Here is a 15,765-nt window from a genome sequence, read left to right as displayed (position 1 = left end):
GATACTGAGGAGGGGACACAACGGGGGGCATTGTCAATATATGAGCTCAAGTGTATACAGAGTATTTTATTAATTCCTGTAGTGACTTACAAAAAAGAAACCTGCAAAAAAATCTTTCAATCTAAACTGTGTTGGAACTATGCCCTGGCTTTATTTATAGCTCCTTTCAAAAAACAAATGAATCATGACTCATTAATAAGTGTAGCAGGAATAACAAAACTGGGACTTCTTGTGTTCAAATATTGCCATGGCTAAACCATTCTAGAAAACATACGCATATGCAAAAGCATTTCATCACTGCTCAGGCTGGTTCTCGTGCTTAACAATTCTCAGAGACTAGAAGTCCTTTCATCTCTCAGCAGTTTAAGTCTTTTTCCGTAGACACAGAAAACAATAGGCCATCCCTTATGAACAATTCGTTCGAATCACCTTTATGTATCTCATGAGTGACAGGAGCTGATTTCTTCTATAGACCAACAATAACCAAGTACTTAAAAGTCACTCTCTCTTTCTCTCTCTCTTTGCTCTCTCTCTGCAAGCTTTTGGTGTATTCAAATACAATTGATGCCTTAAATCCTGACTTATTAAATAAGAAGGGAGCGGTTTACTGTGATCTTATGTGGAAGCTGCTCAGATGTCAGGGTGAAATGTGAATGAGAAAATCAAGGAGAAAAGACATTTTAAGTGGCTCTTGGTGTATTCATATTTGAAGGGGGAAAATGTACTTGTTCAAACATTTATGTTGCTGTATTTCCATTTCTACCAAAGGCAATAAATACTACAAGTAGATTCTTCCACCCTGAGATGTCCTCACATTATTTTTGACATATTTTTTCTGTCTTGAACTAAAAAGAATTGAAATTGAAATAAAGTTGAAAAAAATGAAATAAAAAGAATTACATATTTCTAATTAAAATGAATATAAAACAACACTCAAGGCTCAAATTGATGACTTGAACTAGAACTTAAGGATTTCAAGCAACCAAGAGCCAGCCCCGGGGGGTCCAGCCTCTCCCCCGTACACATGTGCAGGACAGCACCTGGCCCCATGCTTGCCCTCAGTCCCTGCTCCATAAACTTTAGCCTCCTTCCCTCAGAGGAGGAACTGGAATTAGGGACGCACAATTCTGTCTTAAGACATCAGCCAGCAAAATGATGTTGTAAAGCCAGCAAAACAATCACCCTTCTTCCCAGACTCTCCTTGGGTCTCTTTGCTTGGAATCTGGCATTTTCATTTTTCCTGCTTGACAAAGTTCCCCTCTCACCTCCTTTCCCAGGACTCATCTGTTTCTGCTCTGCTTGCCCACCCCCTGCATTTGACCACCCACCCATGCAGGTGGCCTGCAGTTGTTTTGGGGATATTCCACCCAGTTAATCCAAAAAGCCAGCAGTTTTGAAAAAGAGGCCCCTCCTCCTGGGCCTTGACTCCTCTCTCACTGCTGCTAATTCCATTAACTGAGAAAAGGCAACACCTGGAAAACCAAGGCAGAGTGTGGTCAATATCAGAGCACGCAGTGGGCTGGACAGGGGCTGGAAACCAGCTCTTAGAAAGTGGTATGGTTTGGATCTATGTCCCCACCCAAATCTCATGCTGAATTGTAATCCGCAGTGCTAGAGGCGGGGCCTGGTGGGAAGTGATTGGATCGTGGGTGTGGTTTCTCATGGTTTAACACTCTCTCCCTTGGTGCTGTTGTAGTGATCATGAGTTCTCATAAGATCTGGTTGTTTAAAAGTGTGTGGCACCAACTCTCCCTCTCTCTCTTCCTCCTGCTCTGGCCATGTGAAGTGCCAGCTCCTCCTTCACCTTCTGCCATGATTGTAAGTTTCCTGAGGCCACCTCAAAAGCCAAGCAGATGCCGGCACCGGGTTCCTATGCAGCCTGCGGAACCGTGAGCCAAATAAATGTCTTTTCTTTATAAATTACCGAGTCTCAGGTATTTCTTTATATTAGGTTGGTGCAAAAGTAGTTGCGGTTTTTGCCATCACTTTTAATAGAATTGTGAGAAGAGATTAATACAGAAATTGTGCCCTGTTTCTGCTTGAGCAGTGTTTTGTTTATTTCTTTCTGCATAACAGACCACCCCAACATTTAGCAGCTTAAAACAATAACACTCATGTTTAGCTCTCTCAATTCTGGGGGTTGACCAGGCAGCTCTTCTGCTGGTTGTGTTTATAATCTCTTACGTGTTTGTAGCCAGATGGCAGCCGGGTGTGGGGTCATCTGAGGGCCCAGCACTGAAACGCTGGGAGCCCCTCCTTCTCTACAGCGTTGAGTCCTCTCCTTCACACTGGGCCTCTCCAGCAGGATAGCTGGACTTTCTATCTGGCATTCAGGGCTCCCAAAAAGCAGAAAGGAGAGCTGCCTGCGGGGTCTGAATGTTTGTGACCCAAACATATTTTGAAACCTAATCCCCAATGTGGCAGCACTGGGAGACATGGTCCTTGGCAGATGATTAGGGCTGAGTGCGGAATCCTCATGCATGTGATTAGTGTCTTTGTAAAAGAGGCCAGAGGGAGCTTGTCTGTAGTTTCCACCATGCGAGGACACAGCAAGAAGTTGTCATCTAGGAACTGGAAAGCTCCCACCAGACACCAAATCTGCTGGTGCCTTGATCTTGGATACTGAACCCCCGTAACTATGAGTGATACATTTCTATTGTTTAAAAGCCACCCAGTTCATAGCATTTTGTTGTAGCATCCGGAACTAAGACACTGCCAGACCCACTGAAGTCTCAGGCTCAGGGTCAGCAATGGTGCACTGCCACTTTCACTTGGCTAACGCCGTGCCAGGGCCAGTTGGGAGAGGGTCAATAAACTCCATTTCTTCTTTTATGAGATGGAGTCTCGCTCTGTCGCCCAGGCTGGAATGCAGCGGCACCATCTCGACTCACTGCAGCCTCCACCTCCAGGGTTCAAACAATTCTCATGCCTCAGCCTCCTGAGTAGCTGGGATTACAGGTGAGTGCCATCACGCCCAGCTTTTATATTTTTAGTAGAGATGGAGTTTCACCATGTTGGCCAGGCTGGTCTTGAACTCCTGGCCTCAAGTAATCTGCCTGCTTTGGCCTCCCAAAGTGTTGGGATTACAGGCATGAGCCGCCACGCCCGGCCTAAACTCCATCTCTCGATGGAGCTGTGGGAAGAGAGAGATGGATGAATAATTTCTGGCCATCTTTGATTTGGAAGGACTTGTTTTCAATGCTCTTCTGCAGTGGATTTCACCTCGTCCTGGTCCTTTGTGCTTGAGCACATTTTTCTTGGGTTGCATTCTTATTCTTGGCTTTGGTATTCTTCTGCATGTCATATCACTGAGTCCTTGGCCTGGTAACCGGCTTCACTATTCCATGCTTTCAGTTCATTTGCTGCCACTTATTTTCCTTGGAAGATGGCACAACATGTGCATGGTGCGCATGTGTGTGCTTGCATGTGTATATGTGCACACGTGTATGCATGTGTGTACATATGTATGTAGGTAGTCACTGGGGAACAAAACAAATGATACAATAAATCAGAAAAGAAATGATTCGAGTGCTAGGTGACATTTAGTCTCATCTGACACTGAAAATTCTGGGACTTCAAGCAGTTTTCAGAGTTAATGTTTATTAGATCCAAAGAAAACATAAACAAAGTGAGAAATATTGGAGCATTTTTAGTCAGTAATTACTACGTCCTACTGGTTTCAGGGATTGCTTTGAGTGGAGAACATATTGCAAAAGGAAATTCCCATCTCACTACCCTTTTCATCAAGCCTATTAAGCTAATGATTTTATTTTAACAATGCCTTTCCGCATAGCCTTGGGTATAGACTGCCAGGCATGGTTACTAAACACCCAGAGACTCAAGCAATTTTAGCAAATTCTATTTTTAAATTCTCTTGTATAGTCTCCAGGGCAGAGAGGTGGCTAACATCAGCTCCATAGATTCCAGAATCTTCTGCTCCCGCTAGTCTGAGTCTTGATTTCCTTCAGGTGCCTCTGGAAGTTTCTGCCCAGGACTTCGATCTCTGAGAGCTGGATACCAAGGGGGAGCTGTCCTTCAAGGGGGGAAGAGGGCACTCCTAACCCGAGGTGGGACCCTGAGGGAGCTGCGCCAACGTGGGCAGAGTCCCGGGTGCTGACAAGCGGCCCTGCTTCTCTTTTCCTGGCAGCTGATAGGCTATTTGCCACCATGCCCTTGCCAGCTCGGCTTGTGGCCACAGATACACGTGTGCCAGGTTTCTGAGTATAAAGGTTCCACCTGAGCCAGGTGAAGGCTGATGCCCTCGGGCAAAATTTCAGAGTAGTCCAGCTTATTTATTGGTGGAATCATCTCCTTTTGGGGAATCATTTTTCCTCTGAACCTTCTCTTCCAGCGCCCCACTAGATACTCTCAAACTCTTCACCTGGCCCACCCTCACTTTCCAAGCCTTTCCTTTTAGTATGAGGTTGTACGGCTCTCACATGCTCCCTGGTTCATTCCATTACAGCCCCCACCCCATTCCTCTTCCACTCTAAGGCTTTGCTTGCAATTCCTACTTCCATTTGAATCTGCAGCTGGGGTTCAAGGCAATGACAGGTGATTGGCAGATTAAAGAGCTCCAGGGGCAGACATATAGGGTGAAAATTCCAAAGGGGTCAACCTGGGTGAGAAGGAAGGATGATCCCCCTCTGCTCCCCTACCCTAGGACCGCCCACCGGGCAGCCACTCAGGAAACAGTAACCATCATTCTAATGGAGGTAATTACCCCAGTCAGCCCCATCTCAGCAAAATGTGGGAGAGAAATTCCCCTTAGCAGGAAGCCAGATCTGTCTTCTCTCAGCCTCCTGGACTTACAATCAGGAAGAAATCATACAGATACATTCCTATAACTTATTTCTTACAGAATTTGAACTCTCCACTCTGCCTTGCTCCCACCCACAAAGAGGGTGTCTGTCAGGACAGCTGCTAGTCCAGAAGGTTATCTTTCTTCCAGCTAGAGGTGTGAGCTTTTCTTTTGGGCAGACTCAGCCCCATGCCCAGGTGCACGATTGGACCTTAGTGCCCCCTCCTCCAGTGAAGTGTCTGTCCGCTTCCGAGAATATTCTCCTCAGCTGAAATCACACAGCTCCAGTCTGATTGTCATGTGGTTTAAATACAAGTTTATCATTTTTGTCTACATCAGACATCATTTCAGAGAGGACTTGAAGCAATTTACAAAAATACACAGCATCAAATTGAAAAATTACACATAAGTAAAAATCAGATTCAAGGAAAATGTAAATAAAGTGATATTTGTTTTTTGAATAAGGGAAAGTCAGAATTCAGATATACAATCTGGAGAAGTGGTTCTCAGCCACAACTGCATATTGGAATTACTCGGGGATTTTTTAAAATGGACATCCGGGTCCCAGCCCTCAGAGATTCTGACTTAGTATGGGGTGTGGACTGGGCATTGGGATTTTAAAAAGCTTAGTGATTCTAACTTGCAGCCAAGGATGAGAAACACTGGCCTAAGTGGAATCTGCTGTTATTACAATGAAAATACAGATTTAATTGTGAACTTCCCAGCAGGGAAAGCAAAAAGGGAAACTTGATCAGTTTCATAATACACATTGTCCCAAAGATGGGAAAGCTTTCTCTGCCTCTGAAATCTACAGGAAATCCCTGAAACATTTTCTGGACAGTTGTGTGTGCATGCACGTATTTCTTGGGTCATTTATCTGCATTTGTATATCCCTTTTTATGTAAATGGACTCATACTATATTTGCTCTTCTGCAACTTGCTTTTTCCTCTTTTTTAAAAAATTATACTTTTAAGTTCTGGGATACATGTGCAGAACGTGCAGGTTTGTTACACAGGTATACACGTGCCATGGTGGTGTGCTGCACCCATCAACCCATCATCTACATTAGGTATTTCTCCTAATGCTATTCCTTCCCTAGCCACCCACCCCTCAACAGGCCCCCGTGTGTGATGTTCCCCTCCCTGTATCCATGTGTTTTCATTGTTCAACTCCCACTTATGGGTGAGAACATGTGGTGTTTGGTTTTCTGTTTGTGTGTTAGTTTGCTGAGAATGATGGTTTCCAGTTTCATCCATGCAAAGGACATAAACTCATCCTTTTTTATGGCTGCATAGTATTCTGTGGTGTATATATGCCACATTTTCTTTATCCAGTCTATCATTGATGGGCATTTGAGTTGGTTCCAAGTCTTTGCTATTGTGAACAGTGCTGCAATAAACATATGTGTTCATGTGTCTTTATTGTAGAATGATTTATAATCCTTTGGGTATATACCCACTAATGGGATTGCTGGGTCAAATGGTATTTCTAGTTCTAGATCCTTGAAGAATGGCCGCACTGTCTTCCACAATGGTTGAACTCATTTACACTCCCACCAACAGTGTAAAAGCGTTCCTATTTCTCCACATCCTACCCAGCATCTGTTGTTTCGTGATTTTTTAATGATTGCCATTCTAACTGGTGTGAGATGGTATCTCATTGTGGTTTTGATTTGCATTTCTCTAATGACCAGTGATGATGAGCTTTTTTTCATGTTTCTTGGCTGCATAAATGTCTTCTTTTGAGAAGTGTCTGTTCATATCCTTCACCCACTTTTTGATGGGATTGTTTGTTTTTTTTTCTTGTAAATTTGTTTGAGTTCTTTGTAGTTTCTGAATATTAGCCCTTTGTCAGATGGATAGATTGCAAAAATGTTCTCCCATTCTGTAGGTTGCCTGTTCACTGTGATGATAGTTTCTTTTGCTATGCAGAAGCTTTTTAGTTTAATTAGATCACATTTGTCAATTTTGGCTTTTGTTGCCATTGCTTTTGGTGTTTTAGTCATGAAGTCTTTGCCCATGCCTGTGTCCTGAATGGTATTGCCTAGGTTTTCTTCTAGGGTTTTTATGGTTTTAGGTCTTACATTTAAGTCTTTAATCCATCTTGAGTTAATTTTTGTATAAGGTGTAAGAACGGGGTCCAGTTTCAGTTTTCTGCATATGGCTAGCCAGTTTTCCCAACATCATTTATTAAATAAGGAATCCTTTCCCCATTGCTTGTTTTTGTCAGGTTTGTCAAAGATCAGATGGTTGCAGATGTGTGGCGTTATTTGTGAGGCCTCTGTTCTGTTCCATTGGTCTATATCTCTGTTTTGGTAGCAGTGCCATGCTGTTTTGGTTACTGTAGCCTTGTAGTATAGTTTGAGGTCAGGTAGCATGATGCCTCCAGCTTTGTTCTTTTTGCTTAGGGTTGTCTTGGCTATATGGGCACTTTTTGGTTCCATATGAAATTTAAAGTAATTTGTTCTAATTCTGTGAAGAAAGTCAATGGTAGCTTGATGGGGATAACACTGAATTTATAAATTACTTTGGGCAGTATGGCCATTTTCATCATATTGATTCCTCCTATCCATGAGCATGGAATGTTTTTTCGTTTGTTTGTGTCCTCTCTTATTTCCTTGTGCAGTGGTTTGCAGTTCTCCTTGAAGAGGTCCTTCACATCCCTTGTAAGTTGTATTCCTAGGTATTTTATCCTCTTTGTAGCAATTGTGAATGGGAATTCACTCATGATTTGGCTCTCTGTTTGTCTATTATTGGTGTATAGGAATGCTTGTGATTTTTGCACATTGATTTTCTATCCTGAGACTTTGCTGAAGTTGCTTATCAGCTTAAGGAGATTTAGGCTGAGGCGATGGGGTTTTCTAAATATACAATCATGTCATCTGCAAACAGGGACAATTTGACTTCCTCTCTTCCTATTTGAATACCCTTTCTTTCTTTCTTTTGCCTGATTGCCCTGGCCAGAATTTCCGATAACACGTTGTATAGGAGTGGTGAGAGAGGGCATCTTTGTATTGTGCTGGTTTTCAAAAAGAATGCTTCCAGCTTTTGCCCATTCAGTATAATATTGGCTGTGAGTTTGTCATAAATAGTTCTTATTATTTTGAGATATGTTCCATCAATATCTAGTTTATTGAGTGCTATTAGCATGAAAGGGTGTTGAATTTTATTGAAGGCCTTTTCTGCATCTATTAAGATAATCATGTGGTTTTTGTCTTTGGTTCTGTTTACATGCTGGATTACGTTTATTGATTTGCATATGTTGAACCAGCCTTGCATCCCAGGGATGAAGTCCACTTGATCATGGTGGATAAGCTTTTTGATGTGCTGCTGGGTTTGGTTTGCCAGTATTTTATTGAGGATTTTTGCATCAATGTTCATCAGGGATATTGGCCTGAAATTTTCTTTTCTTTTTTTGCTATGTCTCTGCCAGGTTTTGGTATCACGATGATGCTGGCCTCATAAAATGAGTTAAGGAAGAGTGCCTCTTTTCTATTGTTTGGAATAGTTTCAGAAGGAATGGTACCAGCTCCTCTTTGTACCTCTTGGAGAATTCACCTGTGAATCTGTCTGGTCCTGAACTTTTTTTGGTTGCTAGATTATTAATTGCTGCCTCAATTTCAGAACTTGTTATTGGTCTATTCAGGGATTCGACTTCTTCCTGGTTTAGTCTTGGGCGAGTGTATGTGTCCAAGAATTTATTTCTTCTAGATTTTCTAGTTTATTTGCGTAGAGGTGTTTATAGTATTCTCTGAAGGTAGTTTGTATTTCTGTGGGATCAGTGGTGATAACTTCTTTATCTTTTTTTTATTGTATCTATTTTATTCTTCTCTCTTTTCTTCTTTATTAGTCTGGCCAGTGGTCTATCTATTTTGTTAATCTTTTCAAAACACCAACCCCCCAGATTCATTTATTTTTTTGAAGGGTTTTTCATGTCTCTATCTCCTTCAGTTCTGCTCTGATCTTAGTTATTTCTTGTCTTCGGTTAGCTTTTGAATTTGTTTGCTCTTGCTTCTCTAGTTCTTTTAATTGTGATGTTAGGGTGTCGATTTTAGATCTTTCCCACTTTCTCCTGTGGGCATTTAATGCTAAAAATTTCTCTCAGAACACTGCTTTAGCTGTGTCCCACAGATTCCAGTATCTTGTGTCTTTGCTTTCATTGGTTTCAAAGAACTTATTTATTTCTGCCTTAATTTCATTATTTACCCAGTAGTCATTCAGGAGCAGGTTGTTCAGTTTCCATGTAGTTGTGAGGTTTTGAGTGAGTTTCTTAATCCTGAGTTCTAATTTGATTGCCCTGCGGTCGGACAGACTGTTTGTTATGATTTCCATTCTTTTGCATTTGCTGAGGAGTGTTTTACTTCCAATTATGTGGTCAATTTTAGAATAAGTGTGACGTGGTGCTGAGAAGAATGCATATTCTGTTGATTTTGTGTGGAGAGTTCTGTAGATGTCTATTAAGTCTGCTTGGTCCAGAGCTGAATTCAAGTCCTGAATATCCTTGTTAATTTTCTGTCTCGTTGATCTGTCTAATATCAACAGTGGGTGTTAAAGTCTCCCACTATTATTGTGTGGGAGTCTAAGTCTCTTTGTAGGTCTCTAATAACTTGGTTTATGAATCTGGGTGCTCCTGTATTGGGTGCATATATATTTAGGTTAGTTCTTCTTGTTGCATTGATCCCTTTACCATTATGTAACGCCCTTCGTCTTTTTTTTTTTTATCTTTGTTGGTTTTAAAGTCTGTTTTATCAGAGACTAGGATTGCAACCCCTGCTTTTTTTTTGCCTTCCATTTGCTTGGTAAATATTCCTCCATCCCTTTATTTTGAGCCTATGTGTGTCTTTGCACATGAGATGGGTCTCCAGAATACAGCACATCAATCGGTCTTGACTCTATCCAATTTGCCAGCCTGTGTCTTTTAATTGGGGCATTTAGCCCATTTACACTTAAGGTTAATATTGTTATGTGTGAATTTGATCCTGTCATTATGATGCTAGCTGGTTATTTTGCCCGTTAGTTGATGCAGTTTCTTCATAATATCAAGGGTCTTTACAATTTGGCATGTTTTTGCAGTGGCTGGTACTGGTTTTTCCTTTCCATATTTAGTCCTTTCTTCATGAGCTCTTGTAGGGCAGGCCTGGTGGCAACAAAATCTCTCAGCATTTGCTTGTCTGTAAAGGATTTTATTTCTCCTTGGCTTACGAAGCTTAGTTTGGCTGGATATGAAATTCTGGGTTAAAAATTATTTTCTTTAAGAACGTTGAATATTGAACCCCACTGTCTTCTGGCTTGTAGGATTTCTACACAAAGATCTGCTGTTAGTCTGATGGGCTTCCTTTTGTGGGTAACCTGACCTTTTTCTCTGGCTGCCCTTAACATTTTTTCCTTCATTTCAACCCTGGTGAATCTGATGATTATGTGTCTTCGGGTTGCTCTTCTCGAGGAGTATCTTTGTGGTGTTCTCTGTATTTCCTGAATTTGAATGTTGGCCTGTCTTGCTAGGTTGGGAAAGTTCTCCTGGATAATATCCTGAAGAGTGTTTTCTAACTTGGTTCCATTCTCCCCATCACTTTCAGGTACACCAATCCAACATAGGTTTGGTCTTTTCACATAGTCCCATGTTTCTTGGAGGGTTTGTTTGTTCCTTTTCATTCTTTTTTCTCTAATCTTGTCTTCACATTTTATTTCATTAAGTTGATCTTCAATCTCTGATATCCTTTCTTCTGCTTGATCAGTTTGGCTATTGATACTTGTGTACGCTTCATGAAGTTCTTGTGCTGTGTTTTTCAGCTCCATCAGGTCACTTATGTTCTTCTCTAAAATGGTTATTCTAGTTAGCAATTCCTCTAACCTTTTTTCAAGGTTCTTAGCTTCCTTGCGTTGGGTTAGAACATGCTCCTTTAGCTCAGAGGAGCTTGTTATTACCCACCTTCTGAAGACTACTTCTGTCACTTCATCAAACTCGTTCTCTGTCTAGTTTTGTTCTCTTGCTGGCAAGGAGTTGTGATCCTTTGGAGGAGAAGAGGCATTCTGGTTTTTGGAATTTTTAGCCTTTTTGCACTAGTTTTTCCTCATCTTCGTGGATGTATCTATCTTTGGTCTTTGATGTTGGTGACCTTTGGATGGGGTCTCTGTGTGGACGTCCTTTTTGTTGATGTTGATGCTATTCCTGTTTGTTAGTTTTCCTTCTAACAGTCAATCCTCTCTGTTGCAGGTCTGCTGGAGTTTGCTGGAGGTCCACTCCAGACCCTGTTTGCCTGGGCATCACCAGCAGAGGCTGCAGAACAGCAAAGATTGCTGCCTGTTTATTCCTCTGGAAGCTTCGTCCCAGAGGGGCACCCACCAGATGCCAGGCGGAGCTCTCCTGTATGAGGTATCTGTCAACCCCTGCTGGGAGGTATCTCCCCATCAGGCAGCACAGGGATCAGGGACCCACTTGAGGAGGCGGTCTGTCCCTTAGCAGAGTTCAAGTGCTGTGCTAAGAGATCTGCTGCTGTCTGCAGAGCTGGCAGGCAGGAATGTTTAAGTCTGCTGAAACTGTGCCTCTTCCCTCAGCTGCTCTGTTCCAAGGGAGACAGGAGTTTTATCTACGAGCCCCTGACTGGTGCTGCTGCCTTTCTTTCAGAGATGCCCTGCCCAGAGAGGAGGACTCTAGAGAGGCAGTCTGGCTATTGCGGCTTTGCGGAGCTGTGGTGGATTCAGCCCAGTTCGAACTTCCCAGTGGCTTTGTTTACACTGTGAGGGGAAAACCGCCTACTCAAGCCTCAGTAATGGTGAACGCCCTTCCCCCCGTCAAGCTCGAGTATCCCAGGTCAACTTCAGACTGCTGTGCTGGCAGAGAGAATTTCAAACCAGTGGATCTTAGCTTGCTGAGCTCTGTGGGGTGGGATCTGCTGAGCTAGACCACTTGGCTCCCTGGCTTTAGTCCCCTTTCCAGGGGAATGAACTGTTCTGTCTCACTGGCATTCCAGGCACCACTGGGGTATGAAAAAAAAACTCCTGCAGCTAGCTCGGTGACTGCCCGACCAGCTGCCCAGTTTTGTGCTTGAAACCCAGGGCCCTGGTGGCGTAGGCAGCCGAGGGAATCTCCTGGTATGTGGGTTGTGAAGACCATGGGAAAAGCGTAGTATCTGGGCCGGAATGCATTGTCCCTCAGGGCACATTCCCTCACAGCTTCCCTTGGCTAGGGGAGGGAGTTCCCTGACCCTTTGCACTTCCCAGTTGAGGCAATGCCCAACCCTGCTTTGGCTCGCCATCTGTGGGCTACACTCACTGTCTAACCAGTCCTAATGAGATGAGCCAGTACCTCAGTTGGAAATGCAGAAATCACCCGCCTTCTGCCTTGATCTCGCTGGGAGCTGCAGGCTGGAGCTGTTAAATTTTGGCGATCTTGCCCATAGCTCCCTTGCTTTTCTCTTTACTAGCATGTTGTCACATACAGATTGCAGGAACACTTTTGGTAGATGTGATCCAAGAGTAACTTAGAAGAGCATCAGTGGCATCCATTCTCCCCTTTGGTAATTTTTAAGAAAAATAATGCTGCTGCCTCTCTCTTTGTAAATGGCGACTGCTTTCTCCACTACATCCTGTATTTTCTCTGCATTTTTGCCTTCTTGATAGCATTAGCAATTCTCAGAACAGATAACAACCTAGAAATCCAGGTTTGATTAGCAAATGGTATTTCTAAAAATTGCTTGCAAACCTCCCTTTATGGACCAGGGATAGTAACAGAAACTGTTTTACAGTTCTTCCTTTCCAGGGACAAAACTGATCTCATAATCTGTGACCATTATTCCAAATTGAGAATCCATCAGGCTCTGCATGTGGCTGTGAGAATGAACTTCCTATCCAGAGCGAGATCTGTTAGGGAAAGCCAGCCCCTCCATGGGGCAGATGATGTCAGGAAGTGGTGGCTGGGTATCATCATAGCTATCATTTTGCCTCGCTAAATAAGGCATCAAAAGGGGACAGAACACATCTCCCTTTGGGGGCAGTTGTCCCAGTCCCTTATATGTGGGAAAATCCCTCTTCACTCATTTCTCTGGGACTGGGAGCGAGCGTGCTTGTGACAGCCGTCTAGATGAACCTCTAAGCCGAAACGGTACAGACACTGTTAAATGTCACACAGCCTTGCCTTAAATGAAGACCAAATGTTGCCTCAAACAACCTCTGTGCCTGATAGCCTGAAACCTGTGTCTCATCATTTTTTAAAGAGTCTATATAGGCCTAGCACAGAAAATGGAGCTTTTCCTATTTTTCAGCAAGACTTTAAAAGCATCCCTATGACAAGGATAGAAAAGAAACAAGGGTGGAAAAGAAAAAGCTGACTGCTTCTCCATGCTTGTAAGAAGGTAAACTCCGTAGGGGAGACATGGCATGTTTTGTTCAGTTGGCACATGTCAGTATGACTACAACAATTGGTAAAATGCTGAAATACTTCTAGACCAATTAACACTCACTGTGCTGAGCAAGGCCCCAGAAATCACCAACCACTAACAGTGAGGGTGGTGACTGGCCCACTGGGGGCCGGCAGGACCTGTTCCAGCCCCTTGACTTATATCTGTTCTGGTTGGCTGTTGCTGGAACCCTCATAACTATTGATATTCTGCAGACCATCCCTATTGCAGCCCAAGCATCTGAAGCTGTGCCTAGCAGAGGCCCTAATATGGTTTGGCTGTGTCCCCACCCAAATCTCATCTTGAATTGTAGCTCTCATAATCCCCACATGTTGTGGGAGGGACCTGATAGGAGGTAATTGAATCATGGGGATGGTTACCCCCATGCTGCTGTTCTCGTGATAGTGAGTTCTCATGAGATCTGGTGGTTTTATAAGGAGATCCCCCCTCTTTTGTTTTTAGTTAGACAGAGTCTCACTCCGTTGCCAGGCTGGAGTGCAGTGGCGTGATCTCAACTCACTGCAACCTCCACCTCCCAGGTTCAAGCAATACCCCTGCCTTAGCCTCCCGAGTAGCTAGGACTACAGGCATGCTCCACCTTACCCAGCTAATTTTTTGCATTTTAGTAGAGACGAGGTTTCACCATGTTGGGCAGGAAGGTTTCGATCTCCTGACCTCGGGATCCACCCGCCTCGGCCTCCCAAAGTGCTGGGGTTACAGGCGTGGGCCACTGTGCCCGGCTGGTTTTCCCCTCCTTTGCTCGGCACTTCTCTCTTGCCTGCCGTGATGTAAGACGTGCCTTTGCTCCTCCTTTGCCTTCCACCATGATTGTGAGGCCTTCCCAGCCACGTGGAACTGTGAGTCCATTAAATCTCTTTTTCCTTTATAAATTACCTAGTCTCGGGTATGTCTTTATTAGCAGTGTGAATGGAGTAATACAGCCCCCCCCATATATATTTGCTGAGTGAGTGGACAAGGACACCCATGTATTCCAGCCACCTTTTGGTAGGTGGTTTGTGGGGATGGGCACAGGCCCTGACTAAAGAACTGGCTGTTTTGCCGAGGAAGGGACCTGAGCTGAGAAGACTGATTTACTCTCAAAGACTTAAGACAACATCTCTCTTGGATCAGAGAAGGCTGGTGAGGAGCCCAGGGACAAATCACCCCAGTGGGTGCCGGGCTTTGCCCATACTTGGTCTTGAGGCAGCTGGGCAGCCCTCATGGGACTCCAAGTCGCACCCACCCACATCCCCAGGCTGAGAGGCAGGACTGACAGTGCGCTCATAACTGCCAACACACTGATATTAAAATCCCATCCGATTAGTTAAAGCTCACCCTGTGAGCTCTGATATTTTTCAGGAAATAGGAAGGATGTCTGCCCCCCTCCACACATGCCCCTGCCCTTTTCTCTTGGTTTTCTTTTTTAATAACACATTCAGAAGTGGTTTAATGGCTGTTGAAGGAAATTATTCCCACAGCAATCAGGGCTCTCTGTGTGAAACACCTTCAATAGTCCGTGGCCTCCCTCATGAGGCAGGGGGACATTTGGATATTTAAAATGCCACTGAGCTACATCTGCCGACAAGCAGCCACTAATCATCTCTTAAGGCAGCAGGGGACGTACCCCAGGTCGTCAACTCACCAATACCTTCCTTAGGCGGGTTGCAGCCAGATGGTAGTTTCCTAGGCAAGGACAGTAGAGAACGAGGAATAAAGAAGTGCAAAAGGACCTGGCAAGAGGCCAGCACAGAAAGAACTGTTTGCTCATCCTCTCTGCTCCAGGTGAGAACAGACCTGCATGCCTCGCATTTGCGAGGTCCAATTTTCAGTTAAGTGGTGCCTCAGAGGAAGCATGTGACCTTACTTGCAGTTACATCCAAAGACTATAAATTTTTTTAAAGTGTTCCTGTAGGTTGAGCAGCTTCTATATGCTGGGTTGGGAAGATGCAGTCATTGGCCTTCTTGGATTCTCCTTCCTGCTTCTCTATCCTCTTCTGAGCCTGGGACGCTGGCCTGCCTGGAAGGCCCCCTTATCCTCTGCCTCCCACTGGAGTTTGGCCAGCGGGAAGAAGCAGCTGGAGTTAGGAGGGTGGGAAGAGAGTAAAGTCAGGATGTTTATTCTCCAGTTCACACCCCGTAGAGATACCACCAGGGGTTGGCAGTGTACGTCCTGGCATCAACCTCCATTCCTATTGGACGACCCTCCCCGTCATGCTACCTGTATGTAGCAAGCGTTCTGGATTCTGACAACTGTTTTCTCCTTTGCCCTTCAGGCTAACAGCTATAACAGCTACCCCCACTCCCCCGCCCATACACACCATTGCCAGCCAGGTACTATGCTATGTCTTGTGAGTCTCCCCATCCCTGCTGCGCCTTTGTAAGTGGTCTCCTAATTTCTCTCTCCTCCAATCACCCAGTTTGAATGTGCCATCTGTTCCTTGCTGGGCCCTGGCTGCCACCCAGCTGCATGCGGGTCTTTTTGTACCTTCTTGGAGACCTTCATACCACTCCTGCAATGTCATCATAACAGTCTTCCTTTACAGAGAAGACACCATGTGACTCGCCCAA

This window comes from Symphalangus syndactylus, chromosome 8 (genome assembly GCF_028878055.3).
Source record: "Symphalangus syndactylus isolate Jambi chromosome 8, NHGRI_mSymSyn1-v2.1_pri, whole genome shotgun sequence".
NCBI lineage: Eukaryota > Metazoa > Chordata > Mammalia > Primates > Hylobatidae > Symphalangus > Symphalangus syndactylus.
This window is presented reverse-complemented; position numbering follows the sequence as displayed.